The sequence below is a fragment of the Geotrypetes seraphini genome, chromosome 2 (genome assembly GCF_902459505.1).
Source record: "Geotrypetes seraphini chromosome 2, aGeoSer1.1, whole genome shotgun sequence".
Taxonomy (NCBI): domain Eukaryota; kingdom Metazoa; phylum Chordata; class Amphibia; order Gymnophiona; family Dermophiidae; genus Geotrypetes; species Geotrypetes seraphini.
The window spans coordinates 271,290,272-271,311,696 of NC_047085.1; the positions used below are offsets into that span (position 1 = coordinate 271,290,272).

Consider the following 21,425-nt stretch of genomic DNA (forward strand, 5'->3'; position numbering starts at 1 on the left):
CCACTTACCAGATGGTGGCCACTCCAGGACAGAATTAAACTGATACAGATTCTTGTACTTTAAACTGAGACTAGATAAGTCAGTTGATGTGGTCAAACGTCCTGAGGTCTGCCAACCCCCCAAAAGGAAGGCAGCCGGCTAAGCAGACACATCAGCCGTAGGACCAGAAACAAGTGACCAATCGAGTAACCAGTGGTCAAGAGACCTTCAAGTCCCTGTTCGGAAGCCAAATGAAAGGTCACTTGGACACACAAAGTCAGAGGCGTGAAGAAAGTACAATAAATTTATTACGGTATACCGGACTCTAGTGCAATTAATAGCCTGCCTACTAGAGTGTCAGAAACAGGAAATACATGGACTTTTATGCCCTTTTCGCAAACTAATATATGCAAAAACTACAATTTTCATTTGTTACTTCTATAACTTTCTACAATTATTATTGGTCCTAAGCCAGCACTTATGATAGGTTCAGGGGTACAACTTATAGTCCTATAGGAATCTAGCTCATTTGTCTGCTTATCTAAATCTTACAGGTCTAAATGCTACATGTACAGAAGGACAGGGTACATCATGGCTCAAACTCTTATCTATTCAGCTTACAATGTGGTAAGGTAGGGACATACATTTTAGGCAGATGAAGTCAATAGATTGTACACTTTCTTCAGCTATGTAGACCAGAGCAATATTTTAAACAACAGTTAACCATTTCATGACCCTACATAAGCAGTACATGCAAATAGATCTCATGCATATTCATTACATTACATTACATTAGGGATTTCTATTCCGCCATTACCTTGCAGTTTCAAGGCGGATTACAAAAGAATTATCCAAGATGTATTGCAACAAGAACTTACAAAAAAAAAATAAAAATTGGTCATTTTCAAAAAGAGTGAGAAATGGGTAAGGTTATTTGTTTGGGGTAGTTGGCTTTAGTAATAATAACTTTATTCTTATATCCCGCCTGTAATCTTGCGACTTCTAGGCGGTTTACAATAAACTAAACTGTAAATACAATCAAGAGAAGTTTTACATACAGCGAATTAGAGAGTATAGCGGTTTACAATAAAGAAACTGTAAATACAATCAAGAGAAGTTTTTCATACAGCAAATTAGAGAGTATAGCGATTTACAATAAAGAAACTGTAAATACAATCAAGAGAAGTTTTACATACAGCGAATTAGAGGGTATAGCGGTTTACAATAAAGAAACTGTAAATACAATCAAGAGAAGTTTTTCATACAGCGAATTAGAGAGTATAGCAGTGTATCTCTCGTACAACTACTTAAAGTGTATAGCATTGTACTTCTGATGACATTAGTAGTGTTAACGTCAGTTTGTGTGTTGCAAGGCCAGGAAGCGCCAAGTTGTTTAAACAGAAGTAGAAATATTCCGTAAGTTCGTATAGTGTTCATGTTTAGTGATTAGGGGGGTTTGGGGTTAACAGTTGAAAATTCAGGTGTGTGGTGATGTTACGAGGGGGGTTGATGTTCCGGTTCGTTACCTAGGTATTTCAAGAATAGGTAAGTTTTTAGGTGTTTTCTGAATTCTTCATAGTTGTTTGTGTGCGCAATTAGTTTTTCTAGGTCTTTACCCCATATGGCAGCTTGATATGATAGCAGTTGTTGATGGTGTCTCTTATATTTGCACCCTCTAGCCGGTGGGGAGATAAATTTCATGTGTGTTTTTCTTTCATGTCTGTTGGTTGGAAATGAGAAGAGATCTGTTATGTATTTTGGGGCTAGACCATTTAGTACCTTGAAGCAGAGACATCCTAGCTTGAACTTCGTGCGCGCCTCCATCGGTAGCCAGTGTAGGAGTCGGTAGGAAGGGGTTATGTGATCGGACTTCTTCAGCCCGAAGATCATCCTGACTGCTGCATTTTGTATCAGTTGTCTTTGCATTTGCTTCTGGGGGATTGTCAGATGGGTGATGTTGCAGTAGTCCAGGTGATTTAGTATTAGGGATTGTACTAGAATTCTAAAAGCTGAAGTGTGGAAGTACGCCTTAATGGACTTAAGTTTCCAGAGAGTGAAAAACCCTCTTTTGATTAAGGAGTTTATGTGGTCCTTCATGGTTAGTCCTTGGTCTAGTATTACTCCTAGAACCTTCATCGTTGGTTGAATGGGGTAGTTTAGATTGTTAATGTGTATTGATATTGTCGTGTTCTGTGCGTGTAGCGAGGCTATGAAGAATTTAGTTTTTTCTGAATTGAGCTTCAGTCTGAAATCTGTGGTCCATTGATCCATCGTGTTTAGCGCTTCAGTTGCTGTTGGTGTGATTTCGGAGGGGATGCTGTAAATGGGATTATGATTGTGAAGTCGTCTGCGTAGCTGAATACTTTTATGCCTTGCTGGGTTAGCTTTGTGCCTAGTGAAGCTATGTAGACGTTGAAGAGTAATGGGGATAGTGGGGACCCTTGTGGGACGCCTGATGGGTTTCTCCATGTTTTAGAGAGATTGTAGTTGAAGCGAACTTGATAGGTGCGGGTCGTAAGGAAGCCTCAGAACCAGTTCAGCACTTCGCCTCCGATGCCTATTGAGTCTAAGCATTGTAGTAGTTTTTTGTGATTTACCAAGTCGAAGGCTGAGCTCATGTCGAATTGCATCACTAAGGCTTTGTGGCCCTTACTAAATAAGTTATGTAGGTATTCTAAGATTGCTGCTATCACCGTCTCAGTGCTGAACAGAGGTCTGAAACCTGACTGGGTTTCATGTAGCAGTGAGAACCGATCTAGATAGTCCATCAATTGGGTTTGTACCAAGCCTTCCATTATTTTTACAAAAAATGGGATGGATGCTACTGGTCTATAGTTGGTTGCTGAAGTTAGTGGTAGTTTATGATTTTTTGGGATTGGGGTGATTATAATGTGACCATTTTTTGATAGGAATTTTCCGTTTTTGAAATTGTTGGACATATGTGTCCATAGTGTTATCTTAAAGTCTAAAGGGGCTGCTTTCATTATGTTAGGTTTCATTATGGGCAGGGATCTAGGATGCAGTTTGATTTGGTATATTTATTGTAGAGTTTTATGAAGTTGTTCCATTCTAGGTCCTGAAAGGAGTTCCAGTACATATCCACTGGTGTTTCGTTTTCGTGTGTGTTGGCTATTTGCTGTTCATCTGTGTTGTTTGTTGGGCAGTTGTTCCTTAGGTTTACAATTTTTGAGTTAAAGTGTTGTGCTAGCTCATCTGCTGATGGAAGTTTTATGCCGTGCGTTGATTGACTGTGGCGTGTGGTATCAAATAAATTTTTTACTAGATTGAACAATTCATGAGTATTAATTCCTTTTGAGGTTGTGTTGGATGTATATATTTTGGTTGAGTAGAATTTTTTCCTTTTATCTTTTATCAATTGTTTATATTCCTTTATGTTTGATCTCCAGTTATTCCTGTCAGATATTTCACCTGATTTGTTCCAGATCCTTTCTAGTCGTCGTGTTGATTGTTTCATTTTTTGTAGTTCGGAGTCGTACCAGTTGTTATATTTATTTGAACGTTTTGTTCTGTTTTGTTTGGGTGCTATTTTGTCTAAGATATTTGAGCTTGTTTTTGACCATTGTTCCCAGAATTCTCCTTTATCATTCGTCTCCTCGTGCGCTTTGTAGTGGGCCCAGTATTCCTCTGGGTTAATGTGGCCCCTTATGAGATATTCTTTTTTTATCCTTGGGTGAGTTTTTACTGTAGTTTGGTTCCAGTTTAAATTAAAGTAATAGGTGTAGTGGTCGGATCAGATGTCGTGGGTCCAACTGCCGTTTGATATGTAGATAGTGGGATTTAGGATTTATTTTGTGGACATAGCTACCAAATCTAGCTGGTGGCCTTTTTCATGGGTTTGTGTGGATGAAGGGAGATTGAAATTGAGTGAGGATAGGAAGTTTTTAAAATCTTTTGTGTCGGGATTTTTCTTGTTTTCTAGATGTAGGTTTGCGTCTCCTGCTATAATATTGTAGGATGGGGTGATTGAGTTGTGTAGGATGAATTCATAGAAGTCTTCTCTGGCCTTTGACCAGCATTTTGGCGGTATGTAAAATAGAATGCAGGAGAGGTACTCTTCTAGGTCTTTATTGCTAATCTTGCATGCTAGTGTTTCTAGTTGGTTGGTTATCTTGGAGTCAACTAATTCTAGTTCGAGTTCTTCCTTGAGGATGATTGCTAGTCCTCCCCCTCTGCGGTCTTCACGGTTTAGCATGTGGATTTTGTAGTTATTTGGTATTAGGTCATTTAGTATTGGATCCTCTTCTGATAGTAACCATGTTTCCGTTAGAAAGAGGCAGGCTATCTTTTTGTGGACGATCCAGTCTTTGATTAAGAAAGCTTTGTTCCTTACTGATCTGGTGTTAAGGTAGGCTCAGGGAATGGAGGTAGTTGTGTTGAGTGTGGTGGGTGTACTGATTTTGATGAGTTTTAACTCCCTTGGTCTTTTTTTGAGGGTGCGGTGAGGTCTGTTATTATTAGTGATCGTTGTAATATGATTTATTCTTTCTTCCTGTTGGTTAATTAGGAGCCTAATTGGTGTATCAGGTTCGTGTGCGGAGTGCATCTTTGGATAGAGTGATATAGCTTTTTTCACATTGTTGCATAGCAAATATATCAGTAGGATTGGTAAGAGTTTCATGATTGCTGATTTGGAATCTTTCTAGTGTTGACTTATGTTGGTATATTGTCTATGTAGGCTTTCTGTCTTTGTCCGCAGATGCTCTTGTAAAGGATTGCGAATAAATTGTTATATGATTGTGAAGGAGTTGAATGGGGTAATAGTCTATGATTGTCGGGGGGGGGGGGGGGTCTCGGGCTTCTTGCCTTGTTGGTGGTCAGCAGATTATCTGGTGGAGCGTTCTTTAGGGCGAAAGTGTTCCCGCTTAGGTGTTCCCCTCAGGTGCTCCACGAAGGCACTCACAAAGGCGCAGGCGCCTTTGTCGTGCGCCTTCGTCGGCGTGCCGAACGACGGTGCGCCGTTGGCGCCAGGTCTTTTTAATGTGGTGTCCTCCTGCAGGATCGGGGGGGCGGAGCAGGGCTCCCACGCCGGCCCGGTCGAGCTGGGTGATGCGGTGCTGAGCGGTGGAGAGAGGTGCTGAGAGGTGGAGTTTGAGACTTGCGGTATTATTTCTTTTTTCAGAGTTTTCTTGAAGAGTATGGTCTTTATTTCTTTTCTAAAAGTCTTGTAGTCTTGGGATGCCGTCAGTAGATTGGTGATTTGGTTGTCTAGTTTGGCTGCTTGAGTGGCCAGGAGGCCATCATATAGTTTTTTCTGTTTGACCTCCTTAATTGGGGGGTATGAGAATGGGGTATGAGTTTTCCTATGTCTGGTTGCGGGGTTGTGGATGAGGCGGTTATTCAGGTCGTTTGGACTGTTTCCGTATAAAGTCTTAAATAGTAGGCAGTAGAATTTAAATTGTATTCTTGCTGGGATCGAAAGCCAGTGCGATTGGAGATATGCTTCTGTAATGTTTCTTTAATGAGTAGATGAGTGCTGTGTTTTGGATAGTTTGTTGTTGTTTTGTTATGGTTGTAGGGCATGGGAAGTAGAGGATATTACAGTAGTCAAGTAGGCCTAGTATTAAGGACTGAACTATGAGCTGGAATTAAGGACTGAACTATGAGCTGGAATTGAGTTTTCTCAAAGAATTTCCGAACTTGTCTTAAGTTTCTCATGACTAAGAATGACTTTTGTATTGTTTTATTGATTTGCAGTTGCATGGTGCAGCATCTGTCGATAGTTATTCCTAGCAGTTTTAGGGTGGTTTGTATGGAGTAGTTGATTGCATTGATTTCAATGTTGGTTATGGTTGGTATTTTGTTGTTTTCTAGGAGGATGAATTTTGTTTTATCTGGGTTCAATTTCAGTTTGTGATCTTTCATCCAGGTTGCTATTGATTTTAGTGTTTGGTATATTGTGTTCGTCATGGAGAGTTCAGGTTGATCGAAGGGTATCAGAATGGTAATGTCATCGGCATAGCTGTAGGAGGTTATGCCTTGTTTGTCCAGGTGAGAGCTGAGGGAGGCTGTATAGAGATTGAAGAGAGTCGGGGATAGAGGAGATCCTTGGGGAACTCCGCAGGGGTTTGACCAAGGTTCAGATTTTTGTTTGTCTGATTTTACTCTATAGGTTCTTGATTTAAGGAATCCTTCAAACCATGTGAATACTTTATCTGTGATACCTATTGTATCCAGGATTTGTAGTAGAATGTTATGGTCCACCAAGTCGAATGCAGCGGTAAGGTCTAGTTGTATGAGCATCATTTTTTTTCCTGTGCTGAGATGTCTGGCTGTGTCCAAGAGATCCTAGTAGTGTTTCCGTGCTGAAGTTGTTTCTGAAGCCGGATTGTGTGGGATGGAGTATGTTATGGTTTTCTAGGTAATTGGAGAGGAATTTGGCAACTAGTCCTTCTATTATTTTGATGTAGAGTGGAATAGAGGCAATGGGTCTGTAGTTGGCTCTTTGGTCTATCGGTCCTTTGGGGTCTTTGAGGATCGGGGTGATGATGATTTCGCTGAGGTTGGTAGGGTAGTGGCCGTTTATTAGCGAGATTTGTATCCAATTTAGAAGAAAAGCTCGGAATTTTGTGCTGGATGTTTTTCGAAGATATGGTGGACAGTTGTTGAGGTCACAGGATGCATGGCTGTATTTTTTTGTAGTATTTGTTGAATTCGGGCCATTGTATGTTGGGGAATTGAGACCATATTCTATCTGCTGCAGTAGAATCTCTATCTATGGGGAGAATTGTGAATTCGTTAGGATGGGTAGAGGTGTCATTGAGGGTAGCTCTTGCATTGGTAATTTTATTTTGGAAGTGTTCTGCTAATAGAGTGGCTGAGGGGGGGTAGTATTGTTAGTGGTCAGGTAGGGTTTGGTGTCGGTTAGGGTTTTTAGAATTTGGAATAGTTTTTTGGTGTCTTGGGTTTCAGTGCCTATTAGGTTGGTGAGTGTGCTTTTCTCTTGTCCTTTAATTGTGATTTGTATTGTTTGTTGATTTTTTTCCAGGCGGATTTTGTATGATCCGAGTTTGATTTTCTCCATTTTCTCTCTAGTCGTCTACATTGTCTTTTGAGTTGTAGCAGTTCGGAGTCGAACCATTTATCTGATCTCCTGCTGGGTCTGGATTTGGTTTGCAGTGGGGCTAAATCATCAAGGGTGTTGGAGCAAAGTCTTTCCCAATGTAAGATGAAGTCCTCGGGGTTGTTTTCTAGAATAGTTTAATCTATTTTAGACCAGAATATGGAGGGTTCGATGTGTTTGCGTGAGGTGTATGTTACTTTATTGAGTTTTGGTATAGTTTTTTTTGTTGTTTTTGGTCCAGTTGATGTTGAAAGTGTAGGTGTAGTGGTCTGACCAGATGGATCTGGACCATGTTCCGTTAGATATATGAATTTCTGTTAAGGATGGTTGGTGGGTCATGAAGGCTGCAATATCAAGTTGGTGGCCTTTTTCATGAGTTGTTTGTGGATTTAGCATTTGGAAGGATAAGGCTTTGAGAAATGAGAGAAAGTTGTCTACTTGTTTGGATGATTGATCATCTAGGTGTAGATTTAGGTCTCCTAGGAGTAGGTTGAAGGTTGCTATTAGTGAGTTTTGGTATATGAAGTCTTCCACTATGATTCTTGCTAAAGACCAATTTCCCGGCGCTATGTAGCAGAGCATGCAGTTTAGTGTGTCTTTTAGTGTGGTGCTTGAGAGTTGGCAAGCTAAAAGGTCCATGTACGGGTTAGATGTTTTCTCAATTATATTAAGGGTTAGATCTTGTTTGATTATGCTAGGCCTCCGCCTCTTTTTTATTCTCTGCAGACCACTGTAATTTTGTATCCTTGTGGGCAGACTTCAGTTATTCTGGGGTCTGAGTCGGAGGTTAGTCAGGTTTCTGTGAGGAAAAGACAGTCCAGGTTTTCTTGTGTTATCCAGGTTTTTATAAGCTCTGTTTTTGGACCTAGCACTCTGATAATTAAGTAGGCGCATTTGAGTGTGGATATCTCTGTGTGATAGTTGTGGGTTGTGTTTGGATATATAAGTGATTTGGTGTGCCGGTGTGGTTTAGTCTTAGTGTGTGTTGGTCTTTTTCCCCATGCTGTGGTAATGGAGTGTAGAGTGTTAGATTGTAGGTTTGAGTTTCTGTCACTTGATGTTCTCCTATTTTGGAAGAGAGATTTATTTATATCTGTAGCGGGTGTAGGGAGGAGGTTATTTGCTGCTGTCTTCCCGCTGGTTAAAAGAAGGATTAACAGTACGAAGTGCTGGGCTCATGAGGTTAGCTTCATTTTGGGTTGTTTTTTTTTTTGGGGGGGGGTTTGTTTGGTGGTTGGTGGTTGGTGAAAGGTGGTTGAAGGGTCTTTGGTGGTTTGGCTGCTGTTTTTTGGTTGGTTTTACGTTTGGTAGTGTTGTGGGGGGGTGGATCGCTTCTTGGTCGCTTCACAAAGGTGCTATGAGCGTCTTAGACAGTGTGCTGTTAGGTGCTGAATCTTTTATTGGTTCAGCGTAGTCCCATCGGGTGGGGAGGAGAGGCGGAGTGCGCTCCCACGCCGGCAAGCCTCCCTGCCTGCTCCTGGGTCCAGCGATGTCGGCCAAAGTGAGATTAAAATAAAGCAAAAAGAAAAAGAGACAAACTAAAAACAGGTGCTGGGAGACTCCCTGAGCCTTCCAACTGGCTCAATGTAGTCCTGTCAGGTGGGGGGAGGGGCGGAGTGCGCTCCCACGCCGGCAAGCCTCCCTGCCTGCTCCTGGGTCGAGCGATCTGGCCACAGTGAGTTTCAAACAAGAAACAAGAAGTAAACAGAAACATGGGTGCTGAAAGATTTCCTGAACCTTCCAACTGGCTCAGTGTAGTCTCGTCGGGTGGGGGGAGGGGCGGAGTGCGCTCCCACGCTGGCAAGCCTCCCTACCTGCTCCTGGGTCCAGCGATGTAGGCCCTGTGCAGTCCTGTCGGGAGGGGGGAGGGGCGGAGTGTGCTCCCACGCCAGCAAGCCTCCCTGCCTGCTCATGGGTCCAGCAATGTGGCCAAAGTGAGTTTCAAACGAGAAACAAGAAGTAAACAGAAACTAACAGAAATACGGATGCTGAGAGACTTCCTGAGCCTTCCAACTGGCTCAGTGTAGTCTCGTCGGGTGGGGGGAGGGGCGGAGTGCGCTCCCACTCCGGCAAGCCTCCCTGCCTGCTCCTGGGTCCAGCGAAGTCGGCCCTGTGCAGTCCCATCGGGAGGGGGGAGGGGCGGAGTGCGCTCCCACGCTGGCAAGCCTCCCTGCCTGCTCCTGGGGAAATCCTGAAAACCCAAATGGATTCTGACCCTCGAGGACCAGAGTTGCCCATGTCTGATCTAGAATCAGAAAATAATCCTCTATACCAGGGGTAGGGAACTCCGGTCCTCGAGAGCTGTATGCCAGTCAGGTTTTCAGGATTTCCCCAATGAATATGCATGAGATCTATTTGCATGCACTGCTTTCAATGCATATTCATTGGGGAAATCCTGAAAACTCGACTGGAATACGGCTTTCGAGGACTGGAGTTCCCTACCCCTGCCTAATAAAACCCTAAGTGTGCATGCGCATTTACAATGCCGTGATCCCTGACAGTGTGATGTGTGATTCCATGGCTGTGCTCGATTTGTGTTGCATGCAGTGGCTTGCGTCATTATGTGGCGGTTTGAGTGGCAGCGAGAACAATGACAGGAGGGTGTCCTTCAGCCTGGACGAAGCGAACAGGGTGGGAGGGATGTATTGGGGCAGGCAGCAATCTTGGTATGCTCGGGGGGGGGGGCAAAGAAAGATAGGGGGCCAGGGAGAGAGACAGAGAGACAGCAAGAAGAGGGGGAGAGGGAAAAGGGGCTGCTTTGGGGGGAGGGGTATGCTGGGGGGCAGGCAGCAATCTTGGTTTGCTCGGGGGGGGGGGAGGGGGGGCAGAGAGAGATAAGCAGGGAGCCAGGGAGAGAGACAGACAGAAAGAATGACAAACGGGGCCAGAGAGATAGACAGCGGCCAAGGAGCGAGAAAGAAAGAAAGACAGACACATCTATTCTAGCACCCATTAATGTAATGGGCTTAAAGACTAATAGTAATTATCGAAGAACTAAGACCAGTACTGGGCAGACATGCACAGTCTGTGTCTGTATATGGCCGTTTGGGGAGGGCTTCAAGGACTGGGAGGGTGTAGAATGGATTGGAGTGAGCTTTGATGGAGATTTCAGTAGTTGGAACCTAAGAACAGTACCAGGCAGAGAACATAAGAACATAAGAAGTTGCCTCCACTGGGTCAGACCAGAGTCCATCATGCCCAGCAGTCTGCACCTGCGGCGGCCCATCAGATCCATGACCTGTCAAGTGGTCCCTGCCTCATCCTGAAACCTATCACTACTTCTATCCGTATCCCTCAATCCCCTTATCCTTCAGGAATTTATCCAAACTTCTTTGAATCCCTGTAGTATCTTCTGCCCTATCACAACCTCCGGTAGTGCGTTTCATGTGTCCACCACTCTCTGGGTGAAGAAGAACTTCCTGGCATTGGTTCTAAACCTGTCCCCTTTCAGTTTCTCTGAGTGCCCCCTTGTACTTGTTGTTCCCCATAGTCTGAAGAATCTGTCCCTGTCTACCTTATCTATGCCTTTCAGGATCTTGAAAGTTTGTATCATGTCTCCTCTAAGTCTCTGCTTTTCCAGGAAGAACAGCCCCAGCTGTTCTAACTTGTTGGCATACGAAAAGTTTTCCATACCTCATCATTTTCGTCGCTCTTCTCTGGACTCCCTCAGGTATTGCCATGTCCTTCTTGCGGTATGGCGACCAATACTGGACACAGTACTCCAGATGCGAGCGCACCATTGCACGATAGTGGCTTGATGACTTCCTTTGTCCTGGTCGTGATACCCTTCTTGATGATACCCAGCATTCTGTTTGCTTTCTTTGAGCTTTAGATTCTTGCCCAGAAATAGCTAAGGAGAAGAAGAAGAAAAAAAAATACCCAACAAACTTTTAGATCGAATCAGGTTCGACAGACTAGATGGTCCATTCGGGTCTTTCTCTGCTGTCATCTACTATGTTACTATGTTTCTTATCCAAACATAGGATAATTAAATGTGAGTTAGACTTATTATACTGGCCATCACATGTCTCGTACTAAAAAAAAAAAAAAAAGACAGCTATCACCAGGCGGCGCTGCTTAGTAAGCCGCACACTTTTTATGCGTATAGAGTAGCTCTTCTACAAGGTTTTTTTCCCTCGCTTCCTACCGGAAGTCGATGGAAGTCGCTCTCACTGAGCAGGCTATGCGCGTCTGTTATAGGCTGATGTGGTTTGTGTTGGTTGAGTGGACGCACGCGCAGACCATTGCAGAGCCGCCGTCTACAGGAGTACGGGCCTGTGGCGGTTTTAGATACCCTGGAGGTCGGCGGGTTTTCTATTTGGTTGTCTGGCTGCTGTGTGATCGTAAGAGAAACCGCAGCAGGTGAGCGGGGCAGCAAAGTTAGATACCAGGGTGCAACGGAACGCTCCTGTCGTGGGGGAGGGGCATTCTGCAGATGGAGCACCACCGTTGACGGGCACCTTTTTTTTTTTTTTTTTCTTAAAGTGCAGTGAAATAGCTGTGAACTGGAACGTGAGAACATTCCATTGCCGGTGAGAGGGGAGGAGAAGCTTGAAGAGTTGTACACGGTGTTGCTAATAAAGATTAGATTGTGACGCTTGCCGCTTCTGAATGTTGGAAAAACTTATTTGCCGAGGGATGTGCGTTATGTCTGCAGTATTCGCTTGCACACTAATGCAGATCCCCCAGAAAATGCTAAAGTGCTTCCGAGCAGCGCAGTCTCTCATGTAATTGATTGGTTAGTGGCCCTGAGAGCTAGACGTTCAATGAAACATTTCACTGTAGGTCTGTGATATGTTAGTTCCTAAGTCAAAACTCAACCCTGATAATGTGGTCACCTTTTTCGAAAAATAGTTCAAGGCAAGTTGAATTCAAGTCTAGTAGGTACTTGTCAGGGAGTTTGCAATCTGTTTGTACAAGATGTAATGGGAGGTTAAAAGACTTGCTTAGATCACAAGAGCTGCAGTTGGGTTTGAACCTTGACTTCCCTTTTTCTCTTGGCCCGCAGTCAGTCTGGAGCCAACGGTTGGAAGTAAAAAGTGTAGGGTATGGGCTTCTTCAGAAATAGATTGATTCAAGGTGTTTTTCTGTACTGTGTCCAAAGCAGAGATCTTCTTTTTTTTTTTTTCAAATAGGGATTATTCTGTGGAAAAGAAATAAAAAATGATAATAAAAAAAAATTAAATGCGAGCCAGTGCTGTTGCTGAATAGAGTGGCTGATGAGCTTTTTCTCTTTCTTTCTCACACTTCATATCTTGGCCCTCACAAATTCATAGATGACAACAGATAAAGACTTGTGTTGCCCAAACAAGATAAACTCATAAGATATGATATACTATATATACATACTTGATCTTGATTTGTTCTTGTCATGTTCAGGATACAGACTGAGGAAGTCTGCCTGGTACTGCCTTCACTTCACAAATACTAGAATTGCCATCTAAACACAGCTCAGTTTGTTTCCATTCTCTTTCCATACAGGATTCCATTATGTTTATCCCATGCATTTTTAAAATTTATTTTTATTCAAATGTCAATATAGTATAAAACAACCTCGATATTGTTCAGTTTCTCTTGTTATAAACCGCCTTGAACTGTCATGGTGTGACAGTATATAAGAATAAAGTTTATTATTATTAAATTAGTGATGTGAAGGAGTAACGGTAACAAAAGCAACTCTATTTCATAACGTTTACTAGATGTTACACATGTTATAAAGCGCAGACCAAGTTTTCACAGAGGAGGAGATAGTATGCATGCATGCAAAGCTGTGACCACCATTCATTGCAAGTAAGCTTCATATTGTCCAACAGAGGATAATAAGGTAAGTCATTATTGCCATCATGATGTTGAACAGTTTTGTATATTTCTCTGGGATGTTGAGTTTAGGGCTTCATTGCTCGAAGTATTACTCATACAATGCCAAATGATATGAGTGCATGAGATCCCATTGAAATTATAGAGTTTATTTCCTCTTATATTCTTTCCAAGTATGAACATAGATATATACAATTAAATAACAGGTGTCACCCATCTTGATTACAAGACCAGCACAGGTTGGAAGGATGTTTAAATAGTTTTGCTAAATTTGAAGGTGTCTAATATGCTTTAAGAAGGATATAAAAATAACCTATTGTCCCAGGACAAGCAGGCAGCATATTCTCAACATGGGGTGATGTCATCCACGGAGCTCCGTAGCGGAGAGCCTCGCAAGCAACTTGCTTGTAGAACTTTAAAGTTCGCGAGTGCCTTCCCGCCCGAGTCAGGGTGCACGTCTCCTCAGCATCTCCTCAGTTCTTGTTTTTGCGCGGAGCTGAGAAGCACCTGTTTTCTAGTTCTGCCCTGTTGTCCATTGCCTTCTCACACTGCGGCTTTGTTTTTGGTTATTTTAAATTACTTTTAGTTTCAAGTCGCTGTGTGGTGCGTGTAAAAAAAAAAAAAAGAAGACTTTTGTTCTTTTCTTCCGTCGACCAGCTGGGGCCGCAGTCCTAACTGCAAGTCTTCGTTTCGGCTGCGGCCGTTGTTTTCTTTCATGTCCCGGCTTGTTCCAGGATTTTCAATGCTGTAGTCAGTGTAACCATGTGGGGTTTTCTCACTGTCCTACAGCATTCATGTCTTCACTATTTGAGACCCGACCACCATCCTAATTCCTGCACCCGCTGTGCTACTTTTCAGAAGGGGCTCTTAGGACATGTTGGGTCCAGATTCAGCAACTTTTTGGGGTCATGAAACCGTCTGCTGAAATGGCCTCAACCTCGACCCTGTCAGTGCCCTCGTTGGCCAAGCCTCCTTCCTCGGGGAATCCTCTGAAGACAGGCAAGTATCTTTTTTCCTCTGCAGGTTCACTGGCTACGAAGCCTTCAGCCTTTCAACCAAAGTCTCGGGCAATCCAGGCAATGAGTGCAGTTGTACCAGCCTCTATGAGACCCCCTAGGGAATACTCATTCTCGAGGTTGCCCTCTATGGAGCAGACTGCTGCACCTTCAGTACCAGTTCATTGGTATGGTGCATCTTTCCAGGGCTGAGAGCTTAGCACTGTGTTTGCTCAACATGCTCCGGCCTTGACTTTGCTCCCTGCAAGCCAGTCTGAACATATCCTCAAGGTTCAACCTGCCTCATGCCTCGTCCTCATCTGGTCAATCCAGGTCTTGTACTCTAGCTGTCAAGCTTCGAGGCACTCAAGATGCCTCGATCTGCTTCTGCCTCGAAGTATTCCTCTTCATCGAGGCACCTCTGTTCAAGGCAGGATTAGGATCCCTCTCTTCTTCATCCTTCGAGGCTCTTATGGGAACCTTCCAGACCCGTGCAGGATCTCGGCCTAGACCAAGCTTCCTGCAAGCCAGTCGGAGCATGTCCTCGAGGCGCACACTGCTTGGTCTCTGAGGCCTCGTCCTCAACTGAGGCCTCACCTGGTCACTTCAGGCCTTGTACTCCTTGAGACGCACCCTGCTTGGTCTCTGAGGCCTCGTGCCTCGTCCTTTACTGAGTCCTTGCCTGGTCAACCCAGGCATTGTACTCTTGCTGTCAAGCTTTTGAGGCAGTCACAAAGCCTCGATCTGCTTCTGCCTCGAGGTACTCCTCTCCATCGAGACACCCATGTTTGAGGCAGGTTACAGATTCCTCTTTCCCTCGTACTTTGAGGCTCTTCGGGGAGTCTTCCAGGCCCAGGTGGGATCTCGTGCTGGAGGTCCTTGTAGGCCTCGTTCCACTCCGCCTTGAGGCTTTTCGAGGCCCCGGACTCCTCTTTCGAGGCATGCTGTGGGGGATCCTTGTTTCTCCAGTTTCTATGATACCTGTGTCGAGGCACTCAATTTTCTCATACTCCTCCTGCCTCTCCGAGTCCTTCTAATGGGAAGTATTCTCTGGCCTAAATCAAGCAGCAGACTCTTTCCCCTGACTTTTTCATTGGAAGGCTTCTCCATTATATTCTGCAGCTCCTACGTTCTCGCTTTTATGATATGAGTTGTTGAGCCTTCTTCTGACTCCTCAATTTGAGTCCGGCTTGCCTAAGGAATTTGGAGGCACCTTATTCCATCCAGGCCTGATTCCTTGTCCAGGAGTTGACAAGCCTCAGTTGTCCTACTCACCCTTCCTGATGGACTCTTCTCTCACCTCCCTCTCAGGTCTACCCTTTAGTCCATCCTGGGAGTGTAGGAAGGTCCAATGATAAGTTTGGCTGTTGTCTTTGTCATACTTTCATGGAAGAAATAGGTTTTTGATTTACACCTTAACCTCTTTTTTGAAGTTAGGCATGACCACCGTGCCTTTTTTCTTCTCAGACGTGCCGGCATATCTTTTTGTTGTGTTCCACTTCTGATTACACATGGTCCAGGCACAATCTGCTGATTTGACCTATCAACCACAGTCACAGCCTTTTCTGTGGCAATGGGATGTCTGGCTTGGTTACGGATTGTGGACATGGATTCCAATCTTCCAGACCGACTATCAAGGATATGAGTTGTTGATGAATACATTGCGGACGTCATCAAAGACTTTTCAGAGCACCTCTTTGATTCATCCTAAGCCTACATCGCCGCTGGCTCAGCCTTTTCCACGTCGGTATTCCCATAATTCTACTCCAGCTTGTTCCAGGCCTCCACCTTGGAAACAGCCTCAGTGACTCCATCTGCACACTCCCCAGACTCCTGCTGGGGTTAACCCTCTGCAGTTTTTCCTTTGCATCCTTTCTTTCAACGATGGGAGCAGATTACACCTCTGAATTTTTACCATTGTCAAGGAGAGTTACCTGCTTCAAATCCCTTGAGTGCTCAAGGCGATTGGTTATGCTCTAGATCTCAATGAGACTTACTCATTTTCAATTCATTCAGCCTCTCTCAGATTCCTAAGATTTCGGGTGGGGAATCTTTATATTCAATACCGAGACCTTCCTTTCGGTCTCGCTTCCTCTTCCAGGATCTTCACGAAGTGCCTGGTGGAGGTAGCTGCAGCCCTGCGGACGCAGGGTCTTCAAGTCTTTCCATGAATGGATGACTGGCTCATCAAAGCCTCCTTTCATCAATAGGTTATTGTAGTGACCCAACAGACTATTGCGTTCTTCCAAAGTCTGGGGTTCGAAGTCAATTTTCCAAAGTCCCAGTTGCATCCCTACTAAACTCTACAGTTATCAGAGCCCTGCTGAACACTGTGCATCTCAGAGCATTCCTGCCTCAACCACGTCAATATGCTTTCATTCACCTTTGCCACCTTCTCTCACATCAATCTCGGCAAGACAAATAATGATTCTGCTCAGTCACATGGCTTCTACAGTTCATGTTACTCCTTTTGCCAGACTTCACCTCCGGATTCCTCAGTGGACCCTGGAATATCAGTGGCAGCAAGCTTGCGATCTGCTCTCTCTAATTACAGTAACTCCTTTGTTGAGACAATCTCTCCACTGGTGGATGCTCTCTTCCAATCTTTCCAGAGATTTGCTAATCCACATGCCCCCCCCATCAGAAGATGCTCAAAACAGATTCTTCAACCTACGCTTGGGGGGCTCATCTCGATGGTCTCCGTGCTCAAAGCCATTGGTCCAGCACGGATCGTCTGTTACATCACTCTGTTGGAGCTCAGAGCGATTTTCCATGCTCTCAAAGCTATTCAACGTCTTCTTCATGACCAGGTGGTCCTCATTCGGATGAACAACCAAGTCGCCATGCACTATCTCAACAAGCAAGGAGGCACGGGCTCTCCCTCTCTGTCAAGAAGTTCTGAAGCTTTGGAATTGGGCAGTCCTTCACAATATCTTCCTCAGAGCTGTCTACTTTCAAGGTCAGCAAAACTGTCTGGAGGACAATTTGAGTCATCTTCTGTATCCTCACGAATAGACACTCAATTCCTCGCCTCTACATCAAGTGTTTGCTCAATGGGGAACTCCGCAGATCTCTTTGCGTCCCCCCACAACAAGCTGCCTCTGTTCTGCTCCAGGATATACTCTCCTCATTGCCTCACGGCAGACGCTTTCCTTCTGGAATGGATGAATCAGTTTCTCTATGCGTTCCCTCCATTCCCTCTGTTCTCAAGACTCTTGTCAAACTCAAGATGGAGCCCGCCACCATGCTTCTGATAGCTCCTCGGTAGCTCATACAACCATGGTACTCCCTTCTACTTCAACTAAGCACCAGGGAGCCTCTACTTCTACCAGTATTTCCCTCTCTGCTTACACAGAGTCAGAGGTCTCTACTTCATCTCAACCTGCAGTCTCTACACTTGACAGCTTGGTTCCTTTCAACCTAACTGCTACTCTACAATTTTCTCAATTTGTACAGGACATCCTAGAGGCTTCCAGAAAGCCGTCCACTTGGCAGTGTTACACCCAGAAATGGGCTAGATTTTCTGCTTGGTGTACTACTCATCCCAAGGGGCCGCTATCTACCTCCTTGTCTTCAGTTCTGCATTGTCTGCTGCACTTATCTCACTCTGGCCTCAAATCCACATCTAGTGGAGTCCATCTAAGTGCTATTGCTGCTTTTCAACAGCCTATTGAAGGGAAACCCCTTTCGGCTCATCTTGTTTCAAGTTTTATGAAAGGGCTTTTCAATATCAAACCACTGCTCAAATCGCCTCCAGTGGTTTGGGATCTCAATGTAGTCCTAGCTCACTTGATGAAGCCTCCTTTTGAACCAGTGCATATGGCTCATTTGAAATACCTCATTTGGAAATTGATGTTTCTCATTGCACTCACCTCTGTTACACTAGTCAGTGAGCTGCAACCTCTAGTAACTTATCCACCTTTCACGATTTCCCATCAAGAACGAGGTGGTCCTCTGTAATCATCCAAAATTCTTAGAACATAAGAACATAAGAAGCGCCATCTCCGGATCAGACCTTTGGTCCATCAAGTCTGGCGATCCGCACACGCGGAGGCCCTGCTAGGTATACACCTGGCTTATTTTATAGCCAACCATATCTTTATATGCCTCTCTCAAGGAGATATGCATCTAGTTTGCTTTTGAAGCCTAGGACTGTCGATTCCGCAATAATCTCCCCTGGGAGAGTATTCCAGATGTCAACCACTCTCTGTGTGAAGCAGAACTTCCTGATATTAGTCCTGAACTTGCCCCCCCTTAGCTTCATTTCATGTCCTCTTGTCCGTGTCAAATTGGACAATGTAAATAGTTTTTTCTGCTCTATTTTGTCGATTCCTTTCAGTATTTTGAAGGTTTCGATCATATCCCCACGCAGTCTCCTTTTCTCAAGGGAGAACAATCCCAGTGTTTTAAGTCGATCCTCATATTCCAGTTTCTCCATACCCTTCACTAGTTTAGTTGCTCGTCTCTGCACCCTCTCCAGCAGTTTTATATCCTTCTTTAAGTAGGGAGACCAATGTTGGACGCAGTATTCCAAGTGGGGTCTGACCATTGCCCTATAAAGCGGCATTATAACTTTCTCCGATCTACTCGAGATTCCTTTCTTTATCATGCCCAACATTCTATTTGCCTTATTTGCCGCTGCCGCGCATTGTGCCGACGGCTTCAGGGTCCTATCTATCAGTACACCCAGATCCCTTTCTTGTTCACTTTTTCCCAGAGTTGCACCTGACATTCTGTACTCGTATTCCTTATTTTTACTGCCTAAATGCATTACCTTGCATTTCTCCACGTTGAACTTCATCTGCCATTTCTCCGCCCATTTTTCTAACCGACACAAATCGCTCTGGAGTTCCTCACTGTCCTCCTGCGATCTGATTGCCCGGCAGAGTTTTGTGTCGTCTGCAAACTTGATGATCTCACTGGATGTTCCGTTTTCCAGGTCATTGATATAAATATTAAAAAGGATCGGCCCAAGTACCGAGCCTTGGGGTACACCACTAGTCACTTTCTCCCAGTCGGAGAACTTCCCATTTATGCCCACTCTCTGCTTCCTGTTTTCCAGCCATTTGCCTATCCATCTTTGTATATCTCCCTCTATGCCATGGCTTTGTAGTTTCCTAAGAAGTCTTTTGTGTGGAACTTTGTCAAATGCTTTCTGGAAGTCCAAGTATATTATGTCCACCGGCTTTCCACTATCAATTTGCTCGTTCACGGTCTCAAAGAATTGGAGTAAATTCGTCAAACACGATTTCCCTTTCCTGAATCCATGTTGACTGGGTTTCATCAAGTCATGTGTGTCCAAGTGCTGAACTATGCTATCCTTGATCAGTGATTCAATCATCTTGCCGGGGACAGATGTAAGACTCACAGGTCTATAGTTGCCCGGTTCTCCTCTCGATCCTTTTTTGAAAATTGGCGTGACGTTCGCTTTCCTCCAGTCGTCTGGTATCTGACCAGTTCTGATTGACAGGTTTGCAAGTTTTTGCAGTAACTCTCCGATTTCGACCTTCAATTCCTTCAAGACTCTCGGGTGAATTTCATCCGGTCCAGGGGATTTGTCACTTTTAAGTTTGTCGATCTGGTAGTATATCTGATCTAAGTTCACTTCAACTGTGGTGAGGCTGTCCTTTATTTCTCCTGTAAACAGTTTCTCCACTTCAGGTATTTTTGAGGTGTCCTCCTTCGTAAAGACAGACGCAAAGAAGGAATTTAGTTTGTCTGCGATTTGTTTATCTTCCTTGATATACCCTTTTCTTCCCATGTCGTCCAGGGGTCCCACTGCCTCTTTTGCAGGTTTTTTCCCTTTCACGTATCTAAAGAAGGGCTTGAAGTTTTTGGCCTCCCGGGCTATTTTTTCCTCATAGTCCTGTTTTGCATCCCTCACCGCCTTGTGACATTTCTTCTGTTCATCTTTATGTTTGTTCCAGGCTTCGGTTGTCTTCGTGCATTTCCATTTTTTGAAAGAGTCCTTCTTTTCTTTTATGGCTTCCTTCACCTGTATGGTAAGCCATGCTGGTTCTCCTTTGCCTTTAGTTCTCCGATCTTTGGAAATCCTCGGAATGTAGAGATCTTGTGCTTCTGCAATAGTATTTTTCAATAGGCACCATGCCTGGTCTACTGTTTCAAGTTTGTCCACCATCTTCTCGAGTCGTTTTGTTACCATGGCTCTCATGCAATCGTATTTACCCTTTTTAAAGTTTAAGGTGGTGGTTAAGGTTTTGGCATGTTTCCCTTTCCCGATGTCAAGTTTAAAGTTGATTACATTGTGATCACTCGTTCCCAGTGGAACCATGACTTCTACTTCTGTTATCGGTCCGGTGAGACCATTTAGGACCAAGTCCAAGGTGGCGTCGCCTCTTGTCGGCTCTTTTACCATTTGCTCCAGGAAGCAATCCCCTAGCACCTCCAGGAACTTGGCCTCCTTGCCGCAGTTGGAGGCTCCTAGTTTCCAGTCTATTCCTGGGAAATTGAAGTCTCCCAATATAACTACATTGCCTGTCTTGCATACTTGTTTGATTTCCTCCATCATTTCTGAGTCAGTGACCTCCGCCTGTCCTGGGGGACGATAGTAAAGGCCAATTTTTGTATCTGCGCCATTGTGACCAGGAATTTTGATCCAGAGGGACTCCAGCTTCTCTTTCCTGTCTGTTGTAATCATTCCAACAGAATCTATTCCTTCCTTAACATATAGGGCAATACCTCCACCTTTCTGCCCTTCTCGATCCCTTCTATATAGTTTGTATCCCTGTAGTACTGTGTCCCATTTGTTTTCTTCATTCCACCATGTTTCTGTTATGCCAATGATATCCATGTTCTCATGTCTTGCTATCGTCTCTAGTTCTCCCATTTTGTTTCCTAGACTTCTAGCATTTGTATACATACATCTAAGTTCCCTTCGTGTTACCTTTTTGGACCTTCTACTCTTGGCTGTCCTTACAGTTTCATTTACGGTATCCTTTACTGCTCCTGTGTTATCTCCCATGTTTGCTGTGTGGTCATCCCCTCCTGTGTCTGAGTTGTCCCTTCCTGCTTGTTCTCCTTTGTTGGCTGTGAGGTCGACCTCTCTTGTGTATGAGTAGTAGTCCTTTGTTCCTACGTCGGGGCATCCTGTTGTCCGTGCCATCGACCGGTGGTCGACTGTCGGCTTTCCCCTGTCCTTCAGTTTAAAGCCTTCTATATTGCTTTCTTCATGTTGCCTGCCTAAAGTGGCTTCAGAATTTCATTTCCATCATTTCCTTGTTCTTCCAGTGTGTTTTTTTCCCAAAACCTCATTCTAATGCTGGAGAATCAGCTCTTCATACTATGGACTGTAAGCATGCTTTGGCTTTCTACTTGCAACATACTCTACCTCACAGATCTGCTCCTCCACGTTTTTTCTCCTTCAATCCATATACGTTGGAGTATCCTGTTTCCAAGCGCACCATCTCCAGCTCGATGGCTGCTTGCATCTTTTTTTGCTCTGCTCAGGCTGCTCTCCCTCTGCAGGATCAAGTCATGAGCCATACAGTTAGAACTCTGGTGGCGTCTGTGATTTTCTTCAGATTAACTTCTAT

At 44.3% G+C, this 21,425-nt stretch overlaps 1 protein-coding gene across 4 annotated transcripts in view; it reads left to right on the forward strand.

Moving 5' to 3' along the window:
• Positions 1–11,213: 11,213 nt before the first annotated feature.
• Positions 11,214–21,425, forward strand: part of LOC117353570 (uncharacterized protein DDB_G0271670-like) — a 507,083-nt gene continuing 496,871 nt past the window's right edge. For 2 of the 4 annotated variants that reach the window (XM_033929660.1, XM_033929663.1), the window contains exon 1: positions 11,214–11,422. The gene's annotated coding sequence lies outside the window, so the exon portion shown is untranslated. Of the gene's footprint in view, positions 11,423–11,545; positions 11,593–12,759; positions 12,885–21,425 lie in introns of all 4 variants that reach the window. The other 2 variants (XM_033929661.1, XM_033929662.1) reach the window with 2 other exon arrangements.